The following is a 14,339-nucleotide window of genomic DNA, read 5'->3' as shown; positions in this document are numbered from 1 at the left end:
GTTATTACTGTTGTTGTTGCGGATGGAGAGTAGGGAGAGGCTACCTACACACTAGTAGGATGATAGGTCCCTCTTTCTTTCTCTCTCCCTCTTCCACTTCTCCTCCTTGAAGCAATTAACTAGTTTTGTTAATTGTTTCTCTTTCTGTTTAAAATAATGCCAGGCCTTCTTCCCAGCAGGGCTACTATTCTCTAGGAACAAGGGCTCAGGAGGTTTTTGCAAAATGCATTTAGCATTTGCAAAAGCATAATTTGGAAAGGGAGGGAAGGAAGAAAACGTTTCTTTGTATTAAAAAAAAACTATCAACCCACCATTTAATCGTCTAAAATGGGGTGTCAACATTGTTGTTTTTGGATGAACATTTACAGCTTTAAAAAAGCATTTCATAAACAAGGTACCAGCTCTAAAAAATATTGATGTGAAAGTTTAAAAAAACACAATTAAATGGCACTTTTTCATTTTTAAAAATAAAAAGGGGTTGAAACAACATGAATGACAACTGAATGACTCCGTGGAAAATATTTAAAACAAAAACAGCATGCATTTGATTACATATTTGGCGGAGGTTTTACTATTTCATTATTTATTTGTAGGATTTTTATCCCGCATTTCTACCAAAACAGTATTCATTTTTAGATATTTGTGGGGGGGGGGGGGGGGGGGTGAAGAGATTATTCCTGATGTTTCGTCAGCATCTGTGGCTGCCATCTTCAGAGAATGCTGGCATGGAAGAGAGTGGTGTGTGTGTGTGTGTGTGTGTGTGTGTGTGTGTGTGTGTATATATACACACACACACATACACACACACACACACACACATACACACACACACTCACACACCACACACACAGAGTGTGAGATATATATATATACCCAGGGTCAAAAGGATACACACACACACACACACACACACACACACACACACCACTCTCTTCCATGCCAGCATTCTCTGAAGATGTTGGCAAAGCATCAGGAATAAACTCTTCTAGAACATGGCCACATACCCCGAAAAACCCACAAAAATCTATGGATGCCAGCCATGAAAGCCTTCGACTTCACAATATCCATTTTATTACTATTCAATTAAAAAAAGGGTTGCTGAGTCTAGTTGCCTGACCCTACAAGTGGAGACAGAGGCGAATCAACCCCATCGTAGAATTTCATCCATCTCTCTTTCTCTATCCCTCACTCTTTCTCTTCTCTCTTTTTATGTGTTGTTCTATCCACCACATTGGGCTAAAGATATCCAGGATTGAGCATCCTTGAGTAATAGTAACACCAGTATAGATGCTCCACTTCTGCTCCCTGATGATCGCCTTGAACACTCAATGCCAGGCAGGCGTTCCAAGGGGAGCAGGGCTTGTGATAAATCTACCTCTTGTACCTCCTCATTATGCACTAGCCCACTGGAGGAGAAAGGGAGGAAAAGGCAATTATATTTTGGATCTGGTTCTGTACACCTCCCTGCCATTTTCCCCGCCATGCCTTCTCATTCATGCAGATGCACAACGGCGGCAGGCCAGCTGCTTTCCCAAAGAGCACGGCTCGGTTGCTTCAAAATGGCCCCCCTGGAGGGAAATGGAGGCCGGGAGCTCCCCCAAAATTGCTGACTCCGGCATGAGTCAGCTGGGTCTCCTGCAGTTCTCATAGACCAAACGTCTCCCGGCTTCTCACAAACATTAGCCATCTGGACCTTCTGTGCATGCATCTCGTGTGGAGGGGAAATCGGAGGGTTATGGGCAATGTTCCCAGAGTAGAGATGTTGTTCGTGCCTTTTTCTTTGCTAAAGTTGTCTCTGATCATAGAGCAAAGACACTTAGCATGGAAAGACCAGGGACTTCTCCCACCTTCCCCAACTGCATTAATTCCACAGTTTGAGCATTGGACTAGGACTCAAGAACCCAGGGTTCAAATCCTGGCTCGGCCATGTAAAACCAATTGGGCAAGTCACACTTTCTAAGCCTTGAGGAAGACGTTGGTAGCATGAGCTTCTGTACAACTGAGTCTGCTTTCTCAGAGGCACATTTCAAGTGGAGAACCCAAAGAGAGAATTACATGCCTCTGAGGAAGTAGGCTCAAGTCTACAAAAACTCATGCTATGAACGTCTTTTTTTCAGTTAGTCTCAAAGGTGCCACAAGATCCCTCTGCATACTGGCTTTCCAGACTAATATGGCTAGGTCTCCGAATTCTATCAGCCTCAGAGGGCGGCAATGGCAAACCCCCTTTGAAGAAACTTGCCAAGAAAACCCTATGATGGCTTGTCCTTAGGGTCACCATAAGGCAAAAGATGACTTGGAGGCACACAACAACAATGGTCACAACTTCAGTGGGACAACAAACCTGGTCTAGTTTTGAAGGAGCTTTCCAAGATGCTGAACCATCCCTCCGAAATAGCCTCATCCGCCTTGGACAGCTCCTTTGAGATCCAGATCAAAACATGGCATTGCTTCACCGTCCCACTGACATGGGTCCCACCAGCTCCCACAGATCCACACCACGCAGTGGAAATCACTGGCAGGAGCATGGCGAGAGGGACAGTTCAATGACACTTTTCATCTGGTAGAAAGAGGAACATGACAGCCTCACCATTCCTTACAAGCCGGAGATGTGAGGCGACTGAAAACAAAGAAAAGTACTGAGGAAGATATTCTGGGAGGAGGAGGAGGGGGGAATGGGAATGGAATGAAAAGTAGTCTAAAAAGGGGAGAGAGAGAAAAGAGATTGGAACAAGCTCAGTACTTTGCAGGTGCGGCTCTGCAGGTCGCCTCCGATCGTCTCTCTCTGGGACGCAGCATGTTACCTGGGCTAATTTATAAAGGAAATGAAAAGGAAATGGACTTGGAATAATGAACACCATTAATTCACCACTTCAGACTTCCCTGTTTGAACAGAAAGTATCAAACGGCTCAATTGTCATTTTTGCCGTTCCCATCTTATTCATGTCCCCTTCCTTTCCTCCCTGCAATTTCTGTGCGTGCGCGTTAAAAATGGCCGATCCGCGCCGAAAGGGCTGTGACGCGGCTAATTAGCATATATATTGTTTGTCCTGCTCGAAATTTATAGCAAACAGCAATATTTTACACTCCAGTAAAGTTAATAAATGAAGCTTTGGGCTATAAAAATTTCATGTTCCTTTGTGCAAAGGTCAATTATAAATAGTTAAGCACATATTCATCTGGATGCTTTAGGCCCTGGCAGGAGGAGGATGAAATATATTCGGGTCGATTGTGCACTCGAGCCGGGCAGCAGCGTGGTTTATAGCTTTGGTGGCACTTCTAGTTACCTCTCCGCAAAAGGGTTAGAGAGAATCCGGGGAGAAGAGACAGCTCACAGAAATGGAGTCTTGATTTTATTCTCTGGGGAAGATACAGTTGTCTTTGCCAGAAGCTCAGTTGCCTTGTCCAGTCGCTGTAACTCTAGCCCTGATAACACAGAGGAGGCCTGAGAAAGAATTTCCTTTGATTCACATCAAAGGCGGTGTTTCTTTAAAAAGAACTTTCCAGCATTTGCAAGTATTGGCCAAGATCCTACTTCACAGTCTCCATTTCTTGACTTTCCTAATCCATCACTATGTGGCAGAAACACAGTGAACCCCTGTGAGTCAATTGCAACGATGCACATCCAGGCTTTGGCAAGTGCGCTCCAATGTGCACTGGGCACTTTTGATGTGCATCAGGTACGTCTGGTGTGCATTAGACACTTCTGGTGAACATTGATGCACTTTGAGAGCTCCTGTTGCATTCTGGCATTTCCTAACCAGTGTCCAGATGTGCATCAGGGAGCACTCTGAAGTGCATCGATGCCATTTGCACATCTTATTTATGGCGACCCTAAGGAAAACCTTTCATGGGGTTTTCTTGACATGTTTTGTTCAGTGTGGGTTTTCCCTCCTCTGAGGCTGAAGTGTGACTTGCCCAGCATCCATTTCCATAGGTTTCCCCATGGCCGAGTGAGGTTTAAAGCCTTGGTGTCCAGAGTAGTGAAGTGGTTTGAGCTATGACTATGGAGACCAAGGTGTGATATCTCACTCAGCCATGGAAACCTATTGACTGACCTTGGGCAGGTCACACGCTCTCAGTCCCAAAGAAGCCCATGATAGGTTTGCCTTAGGGTCGCCATAAGTCAGAAACAACCTGATGGCACACAGCAACAACTCCAGAATCATGGTCCAACACTAAGATCATCACAGACGCTGGCTCTCTTGAACTGCTAGCTAATGTGAAACCATTTATCAGGGCCTACAAATGAACCCTATTTCGTACTACTGTATGCTGTTCACATTTGGCCAGGATGACAATAACCATTTTGGATGCACTACATTTCTCTAGTGGAGGTGGTTGAGGATTTGGTTTGGGTCATTTTCTTTGCTGAGAAGGTATGGATGAAAATCTCACAGATGTATCCTTCTCTACGGCTAAGTAACTAGATAATCTTGGGAAATTATCCTCATCCCAGTTTCTTCTGAGATTTTGGAATTACAAAGCCATCTCTCCCCCAACCCACTCAGAGGTAAATAAATGTATCATAGAGAAGGGAGAAGAAGGGGCGAGAGAAGAAGATATTCATATCCCAACATGGATGGCTATGTTAATGATATATCAGCTTTCCAGCCCAAAATGAGGCGATGAGTTTGGGGTGGCAAGGCAAGGGAAAGTGGCACCGAATCCAACCTATAGCGCATGTTGCAATGTTGAATATGGCAACCTGGTTTCTGCCAATGCCACATGGTGTTCGAACATACTAAGCTGAAGCTCATTGTTTGGATACATTTCCCAATCAAGACAATTCCCTCATTTATTCTGGTTAACGTATCTGATTTTCAGAGCAGAAGTGCTGGAATAAACATAGGTAGGGGGCACAGCATGGATGCTTTGAAGAGCTGAATGCAGACTTGAAATAAGGAAGCCAGAGATTGAGAGTCCAGAAAGGAAAAGGAGCAAGGAGAAGGTAACTGGTATGAAGCTGGGTGAAACGGCTGGTGTGTCATTAAGGGTTTGTCATCAATACTAACCTGGTAACCAGGCAACTGGAAGATTTGAAAAGAGCTCTCAGCCTCATCCGGGGATGTATGCCAAGGTGAGGTGGAAAAGGCAGAAGATGCCTGTGATGGAGTGGATCATCACTGGGATTGCCTGGCCTCCTGCGTCTGCAGAGACAATGCTTTTGCAAAGGATCCTGGTTTCCTGCTGATATTTACAAGGGAGATTCATATCTGAACCAGCTGGCTTATCAGATGCAAATATATCTGAGATCAATTGAACCCAGGCATGTATCCACACTGAGCAGCTCCATCACTTGTGTACCACTTGAACTCTATGTTGGTTCATTATTCAGTAGTTGATTTAATGGGTCTACTCTACTACAAAGAGCCAGTGTGGTGTAGTGGACTGAGTGTTAGGCTATAACTCTGGAGACCAGGGTTCAATTCTTGCCTGGGAAGTCCCATGCTCTCAGCCTCTGGGGACGGCCATGGCAAACCTCCCCTGAACAAATCTTGCCAAAACAACCCTAGGGTATGTTTACTTTAGGGTCACCATAACACCATAAATTGGAAACAACTTGACAGCACACAACAACAAGCACTTGAATTGTCATGGATCCATCCCACGAAAACCTGGGATGAAAAGTTTGAAGAGGTCCATGGAATTTTTGCTAGAACTGCTACAGCTGCATTTTTTAAAATAGCTTCAAAATGAAAGTTTTGACTTCCCAAACTTTGAAATAATACCATGCCTCCTCCCCTCATCCCCAAACCCTCATCTCTACAAAAAAAGTAAACCAATTTGTCACTCACGGTGCATAATGCCAGGCTCAAATTGTGTGCAGTCCCCTTTCTCTTGCCAGAGGTCGTGGAGGAGAGTGTCTGGAAGAGGCTCTGAAGGGAAACAAATGAGCGCAAACATGATAAATTGCTGTGAAGGTGCTCTGTTTGTGATGAGTCAAAAAGAGGGGATAATGAATTTGGGGGGAGGAGGAAGAGATGGCTGGGTGCGGCAGTTTATCCAGCAGGTAGCTGCCTTAACCCTTTTGGGCAAAGTGGCTTTGGCACAAAAACACAAAGCAGCTGAGAGGTTATGTTTCATCGCAGTTGGCCATGAAGTGTCAGCTAGAATCTAGGAAAGTGTGAAGGAAGCAATTTATAAGTGAAATGGCCGCCCTTGACCATCTCACCAGGTCAGCTGGCTCACTGTTTTCAACAGCATTTCAGACATTTTCGGAGATGGATGGATGGATGGCGGAGTTGAAAAACTCCCCTGTGGGATGCTGATAAGACCTGGAGAGAAAGTGTTCTCTCTTTGAAGCCAAGAAGGTGACTACATAGAAACCCAGGTGGTCACCGACCTTGGCAGGAATCTGTCTCAGATTGTCTGTCTAAGAGCCAGGTTGTCACCGAGGCTGAAATCCTGCTGCTGAAGCATCCATTTCTCTCTCAAAAACAATGAGCAGTTCTACATTTTCTGAAACGTCTATAGCTATGTTTTGCATTTAAGAAGGCAAGACTGGTTGATTAATGGCCTACCTGAGTAGTCTTGACTGAACCTCAGCCCCCAGATCTAGCTGGACTCCAGTTTCCATTATCTTCAATGAACATGATCAAGGGGATCAAGGGGTCAAGTACCATGGCAGTGTAGTCCAACAACATCTGTGCAGATCTGGTTTGGAGACCAAGGTTTTAGGACCCTCTGGACACTGCTTGTTCTAATGTGCTAGGAACTGCAACCACATTTGTGTGCATTCATTACAGCTGCTTCTTTCCTGGAAACTCCATGGACTTGGTTCATGGACCTGCCCTGGTCTGGGGACCTCCACTATCGGTGCACTTGGATGCACATTCTGTTTGGATATACACTGTGCATTGTTAATCTACCTTTGTATATATCTGGTTGTGCATTTGGATGCAGACTTGGTGTCTGGGTCCAGCTGCACAGTGCCACCTTTCAAAAAAGGGTTACCCTGAAGAATTAATTCATGCACAAATACTTACGTCACGCAACCGCAAGGTAGGATCTCAACTGTGGGATTTTTCAAGTGTGTGTGGGTATACCTTCTCTAAGTTGTCTTGCCTTATTGAAGAGGCATCTTTCTTTAGCTGTTGCCCATGAGACCTTGCAACAGTTTTGACTAGTCCTTTTCCTCCAACCCTCCGCATCTCCTTTGCCTTCTCTTCTATTCTGGAGAGTCAGGATCCGACCCATGTTTCAACTCATTATAGAGCATTATCAGCACCGCATTTTCTTCCATTTCTCCCAGCGGAGCCATGTCTTGACCTCAAAGGCGCAATCTCAATGAGGTTTATTTTTTAAATAAAAAAACAACGACACAAGCACAAGTCTTGTTCTTTCTCCCTCTCCTTCCCAAATGCATGGCTGATTTTTATCGCGTGTTATCTTAATTGCAGACTGTAAGGGCATGCACAGGGAAAAGGTAAAGGGAGAAGGAAAAAAAGACACACTGAGAGAAGAAATCATTTCTAGAGTCTCCTATTTGCTTATAGAACATGGAGGTAATTTCAGGCGAAAAACCTATTTCCCTGGATTGTTTCTTTTTTCAATGTCAGAAAGACACCCCTTCCACAAAACAAGAGTACTGAGTTCTTTCTTCTCTTGTTAATTCATCCATTTTAAATCTTCTTAAAACACCGTTTGACATTCTGGATTTCAAATACAACGGCAACCAGTCACCTGCAACCAGCGCTGATGCAAAAATCTATTATGTCTGGATCTACTAGGTATAATTTCCTTCCCTCTCTCCAAAGTTAAGCAATGAGGGCCAACTCATGGGGCAGGATGTGGCAATGGTTCGGCTCTGTCATGAGGCAGAATGAAGCAGCTGCCTCGGGCAGCAAGATGGAGACTGGGAGTCGAGAGAAGTTGCTGGAGGACATAGCACTGTGTGCCTCTTTGGGCTTCTTCATGCCTCCTTGGCTGGTCCATTGGTGTTCTGGATGGCATTGTCCTATTGCCAGTGCTGAAGGAAAATTCAACTGCTGATGCCATCAGTTTCTTTACCTGGAATGGAGTTGGGCACCATCTTGTTTTGTTTTGTTCTTGGCCCAAGAAGCAAAATGCTTGGATTTGCCTATTATCGGCCCAGTTGTTCTTTTGATTCTCTCTCCAAAACCACCTCAATTATTATACTGTTTCCTGGTTGAACAGAGGAGGATGTTGGACAGTGACATTGGTTGTGGTCTGGGCAAACTATCCCACATATAGAGGGCACCTTCCTGCTCTCAGGGGAATTGCACTGAACTCCCCAAATCCACATTGTGGCCACAGATCAATCGATGCCACCATGCTATGGCAGTGGCCACCACTGTCATAGCAGTTGCCATTTAAAGTTGGTGACAACTGCGCAGGGCAATAAGCATGGTGGAGGGAGAGCAAAATGCCAGTTTCAAAGCCAACACAATTACTAGTCAACAATGGTAAAACAACAATGCTAAAACAAAACAACATGCGTTCTGACCAGGCCCTTCTTCAGTAAAAGTTGGATGACTTTTTCATGTAATTATTTACTTGTGTAAATAGTTGTTATTGTTATTGTGTGACTTCAGGTCATTTCTGACTTATGGCGACCCTAGGCTGGATCTGGCAAGAGTTGTTCAGTGGTTAAATGCTGATACCGCAACCAAAACGTTGTGAGTTCAGTCCTGCAGGGCTCCAGGTTGGCTCAGCCTTCCATCCTTTGTAGGTCAGTAAAATGAGTGCCCAGTTTGTTGGGGGCAATTGGCTAACACATTTTAAACCACTTGGAGAGTGTTGGAGAGCGCTTAGCACTACAAAGTGGTATAGAAATGCAAGTGGTATTGTCATGACTCTGAGGCTGAGAGAGTGGGACTTGCCCAAAGTCAGCACGGCCAAGTGGGGATTCGAGCCCTGGTCTCCAGAATCATAGTCAACACTCAAACCATTGCACCACGCAGTCTCTTTCCCATTCAGACTGTCACACACATTAAGTCCTGAGCAAAGACACGGTCCTGAACAGAACGTCAGCCAACAATAATAATATAAAACTGTGCTCCATTGCCAAAAGAAATGAAAAGGTCTATCTGATCTATGTGGGTTATAAAAAGAAAGCATTAAACACATGCCCAGCCCCAGCAGGCTGTTCCACAGAGGTAGGCATGCAAAGGCCCAGAGGCCAATGTGAGGCTTGTAATCTTGTGTTTCAGATCGCCCGGCTCCCATTGCAAGGCCGTTCCTTTTGGGGTAGAAGCTGGATGCCTGCGGGGGTAAGAGGCAGGGAGCTTTCTCTAGCTCCAGGCGGTGTGCCTCTTGCCTCTGGGAAGATGAGATTCGCGTTCGCTCCCCGAAGTTGGCAGCCAAAGTTGTGAATACATTGGGATCATGACTTCCAGACACCCAGAGGCAGGAGTTGCATTGTTTGGCTTTCTATTGTTGCCGCTTATCTCGCTGTGTCATACGGCTGGAAATTGGAGCCTTGCCGCCCAGGATAACTAGCAGGAGGCAAGGCAAGCTTGTACTACCGTTGTCTTCTTCAGTTCTGTGTTTTTTCTTTTCCCCTTTTTTCTTCTTCCCTCTCCAAGTTAAAAAAAAACAGTTCAGCCTGAAAATGTCTGCCTGGCTCCCCCTTCTTCGACCTTTTTCCCCGAAGGGTGGGGAAGAGAAGTAGAATACATTATCCAATTTTCAACTGAAAATAAAAAGGCTAACTACATATGCAAAAACAAGGCTTTCTGGGATTCAGGACCTTGAGCATCACCTCTCTATTATTAAGCCCTGTGGCCTATAACCATCTAACAGGACAGACAATGGCAAAGGATGCTAGGAGCTGCAACCCAACAATGCCTGGAGGGCCACAAAGGCTGGCATCCTGATAGTTGACTTAGCTTTACGCCTGAATATCTATTTTGGATTGCGGTAGAGGCTGCGATCCCTTCTCCATCTTAAACCTGTAAAACACCCTCCCCAGTGTTTTGTTCCCTGCAACAAAACCCATTGAAGCCTATGATGGACCTCCAGAGGGAATCCTCAGATCTTAATTCAATTGGCGACCACTGATCTGGAAGTGCAAAAGCCTTAAACCTGTTGTCCACCCAAAGCTTGGCATTGCCATGAAGAACTGGGATCCAAGACATATAAACATGGACCTTTCAGAAAAATCTTCAAGGAAATCAAGAGGGCATACATGTCCTTTCCTTGTGTTTTATACCCACAACAACCTCCAGATAGCTTTGGACTTCAGCTCCCAGCACTCTTCATCATTAAGTATGATGGCTAGGGCTCCTGAGAGCTGTAGTTCAACAACATCTTGAGGACTACACAGCTCCCATCCTTCCTTGGAACATCCATCATAAAGACCCAGTTGCATTCATCGTAATGGTAGCAAGATTGGAGATCACCAAAAGATGGGAAGACCTCGGAAGTGCAACTGTAGATATCTATTTCCAAAGGATTTGGGACTTTATCTGAAAACCTGCCTTCCAAATCTAGATTGTAAAGGGCTTTTCAGAACAGAGACATTCAGAACTGCTCAGTATTCTTTGATTGTGTATGTCTTCAATAAGAGCCGAGTGACTATTCAGACTTTAAGGAGACAACGTTCAATCTGGTTCTGCCCTCCTTAAGAAGAAGACATGTTTGCTTTTTCCAGGATTCTTGTGCTTTTACTATACTGGGAACTTGTTTACTGCTCTTTGCTATACTCAGATAGTCTTTGCTAAGGTTGTTGGCTTTTTCTGTGGTTCTTAAAATTGAATCTTGCATTTACATTAGGACTCCAAATCTCAGTTGCACAATTAATGTAATCATTGAACAACAGGTGAGATATTGCTAGCCATTACACAATCCATTGAACAACGATGTGATACAGAAAATACCCGCATAGCACAACTCTGACATAGCTATGCTAGCATATTTTTCAGCTATATATCTGCTAGATAGGACTTGACCTTCTCCTCTTCCTCTCCTCTCCTCTCTTTCTGGTGGCACCCTCTTTTATCTTGTCTCTCTTGACTTCTTATTTTCTCTCTCTGCTTCTTCTTCCTCCTTGTCCTCCATGGAAAGAGGGCAGGATGCAAACATGAATCACAATAAAGCACTATGTAAAGCAAAGTCTGGCCCTTCACATGCTGGTGAGGCCTAGTTCCAACTTTGCAAAGAGCAGATGGCAGGGCTGTGTTGTTCTTTTCTAATATAACTGGAAGGTAGTGAATGAACATCTTCCCATCTTTCAGAATAGCACAGGGAAGGGTGTTGACTATATCAGGGTTCCTCGGATATCTTTGCTCCAGTATAGGAAGAAGGAGACTTGAAACTGTACTGCCCAGTGTTTCGTTTCCATTACATCCCTGAGTCCAACATAGTTATAAGGAACCCATGAGTAGATATACTTAGAATTTCACCACTGTGTTGCCATCTCCCATCTGATCTTCCATCAGATGTATATGCTGCTTCCATTCCTACTACCCATTTTACCTGGAGCAGCAGCGGCCATGGATTTGATACGAGTGGAATGGTCGATTTATTCCACATTTTGGTCTGAGAAGCTATCCCAGGTACTGAATCTCTCTGGGATGTAGCATTGAGTACCTCAGAAGTTCAGAGTATGGGAGATATGCACCGTCCCAATGATAACCTCCCAATATTGAGATTGTGAGTTGAGGTAAGTTGCTGGAGGACATAGCACTGTGTGCCTCTTAGGGCTTCTTCATGCTTCTTTGGCTGGTCCATTGGTGTTGTGGATGGCATTGTGAATGGCACTGGCTGGTCCATTGGTGTAGTGGATGGCATTGTGAATGGCATTGGCTGGTCCATTGGTGTTGTGGACGGCATTGTGGATGGCATTGGCTGGTCCATTGGTGTTGTGGGTGGCACTGACAGCTGGTGGCCAAGCCACCAGATATCTCTCCAAGTCTCTTTTTGAGACTACATTTCACAGTATGCAACACAGCAAAGTGAGTTGCCATGCAAACTGGAGGACCTTGACAGTTGTAGACCAAAAATAGTGCTTCCAAACTCTGCTTCTTCCTCCCACCTACCTCCGACTCAGCAGCGCTTCTCAGCATAACATGAAATGGGAGATCTGAAAGGAGAATTCTTGATCTTATTCTCCTCCCCGGCCCCTTGAGGGACTTTCACCCTGCTTTCCATCAGTGCTGAGAGAGGTTGGCATCTCCTCGGGCGGGAATCTGTCCAAAGAGGACAAGGGTTAATATTCCAGGGGTTGGAGGTTGTGAAGGACAAGCGCTGTTCCTCCTGCCAGAGGGAAAAATTTATGGCATATGACATGATTCAGAAGAGCAGGGGGGAAAAAAGAAATGAAGGCTGAGAAAGCAAAAGAAATAAGAGAAGGGAGAAAGATCAAGGCTTGTTAGTTGTCAGCTTGGATCCTGCCGAAGATCTCAACCACAGTAGACCCATTGGGTCAAAGAATTTGCACATGTGTTGATTCGCCATGCAGTGGGTCTCTACACTAGTTGGGACTAACCGACAGGATCCTGGCCCTCACATCTAAAGCTTCTTCCAAACATCCATTTTAGTGGATCACACTAGCATCTCTTACCTCTAGATTTCTTCAGCATCGCAACCAGTGGCGCATATGACACAGAAGTAGATTACCTGGGATGCAAAGTCTTCCTGGCAATTTGCAATGAATAACAGCACCAGACTTTCTGTTTGTGTTTATTTGTTTGTAATTCTTTTAATTCTTAATTTTTTAATCCTTTGTCTAATGATATTTTATTGTAGTATGGACAGGGAAGGGAGGGAATTAAGGGGATGTATTTTAACTGTATGTTGTATTTTATACTGTGTTTTACTCAGTGTTGTAAGCCGCCTTGATCCTGTGGGAGAGGTGGCATATAAATAAAATTTATTATTATTATTAATACTATTATTATTCAGAAGAGAAATACCCCCTACTAATTAATAAGTATACAGTCATATACTAATTGTACTATCTCTTTCTCTCCATCCTTCTGCTCGTCAATGCAATGCAAAATGTGTGCCGAAGTTACACACATAAATTTGCACATGTAAATCCTGGCACCAGAAGGATTGTTGCCAATAACTTGACACAAATGTGCAGTGTGGCCACACTTGGAAGAATAAATCCAGTTCTAGTCTGTCTCCTCTCCGCTCCCACAAACCCATCATGAATCTACACTTGAAGCTCAGATGGCTAAATCTGTCAGATTGGTTTTATATGCACCCTTCATCCACCCCTTTGGCTTCTTCCTCCTTCTTCCCATCTGGGGACATAAAATAATAATTAACACACATAATTAAAAAAAATGAAATGAAATTCTTACCCATCTCTTGCTTGACCTTCAATATTGAATGTCCTTCTGCTGACGTTCCAGAGAATACAATAAGAGATGCCTTCCTCCAAGCTTATTGTTATTGATTTTTAATAAAAAAAAATACAGATTAGAAGAACAAAGGTGGATGAGTCTTAAAGGCATGTATTCTCGGAAAGTCTCTTGCTTGTCCTATGATGCCTATAGAAGTTGTTCCCTTAGTGAAGAGACAGCATTGTGTGGTTCACTGGACGTTGTGCGGAAAGCCATGGCAAACCTCCTCTGGACAAACTTTGCCAAGAAAAGCCCATGATGGGTTTGCCCTAGAGTCGCCATAGGTCAGGAATGACTTGAAGGCACACAACAACGAGAACATAGCAGATCTGTGTTTCGTTCCTACAGTTGTGCAACCAACGGGACAAAGCCATGGCCGTGAGCTTGCTTCTTGGGCAATGAATGGTTGACTGGACCCCATCCCACAAAACCCAAAGTGTGTCTTTCCAGAACGAGGGGCTGCACTAGGGACTACACTTACTCAACCTGGGAGGAAGCACAACTGCTAACACAACGGTTTTTACTGCAGCCTTGTATTCCAATGGGATCCCAGCTGAAGAATCCAAACAAGATATTTAATGGGTACATATTTGATTTTTCCCCCCTTCCCATATTGCCTCCGAGGGTGGGGGCTATCATAAATTGCAGAAGAGGAATGATACCCCTGAGGTATTATTGGCCTGGATCTACAAGTAAAGATACCGGCAAGAAGGTATTGTGTGGCGATGTGAGTTTCACAAGGCGATGGAATCAGTAGGCGGACCTGGGGGAAATCACGCAATGTGTGCTCACTTTGCAGCCGGAACAAAATAAATTACACTCCCCCCGCAAAGAAATTGATCTGAGTAAACTTTTTACAAAATCTTCATTTTCCATCCAGTCCCTCCATGGGACTCGGTTCCTCTTTGTGCTGATAATGTTCATTTCAGATCGCGCTCCTTAATTGCCGGTCTCTCCGGGAAGCAAACTTTGGAATGGTTTTTTTAAAAGTTACTTTTAATTTTGGTTCTGGTGCAGGGATAA

Source organism: Sceloporus occidentalis, unplaced genomic scaffold, assembly GCF_023333645.1.
Source record: "Sceloporus occidentalis isolate IW3139 unplaced genomic scaffold, rSceOcc1.0.p SCAF_8, whole genome shotgun sequence".
NCBI lineage: Eukaryota > Metazoa > Chordata > Lepidosauria > Squamata > Phrynosomatidae > Sceloporus > Sceloporus occidentalis.
The sequence above is the reverse complement of the archived record's forward strand: the minus strand, read 5'-3'. Positions refer to the sequence as shown.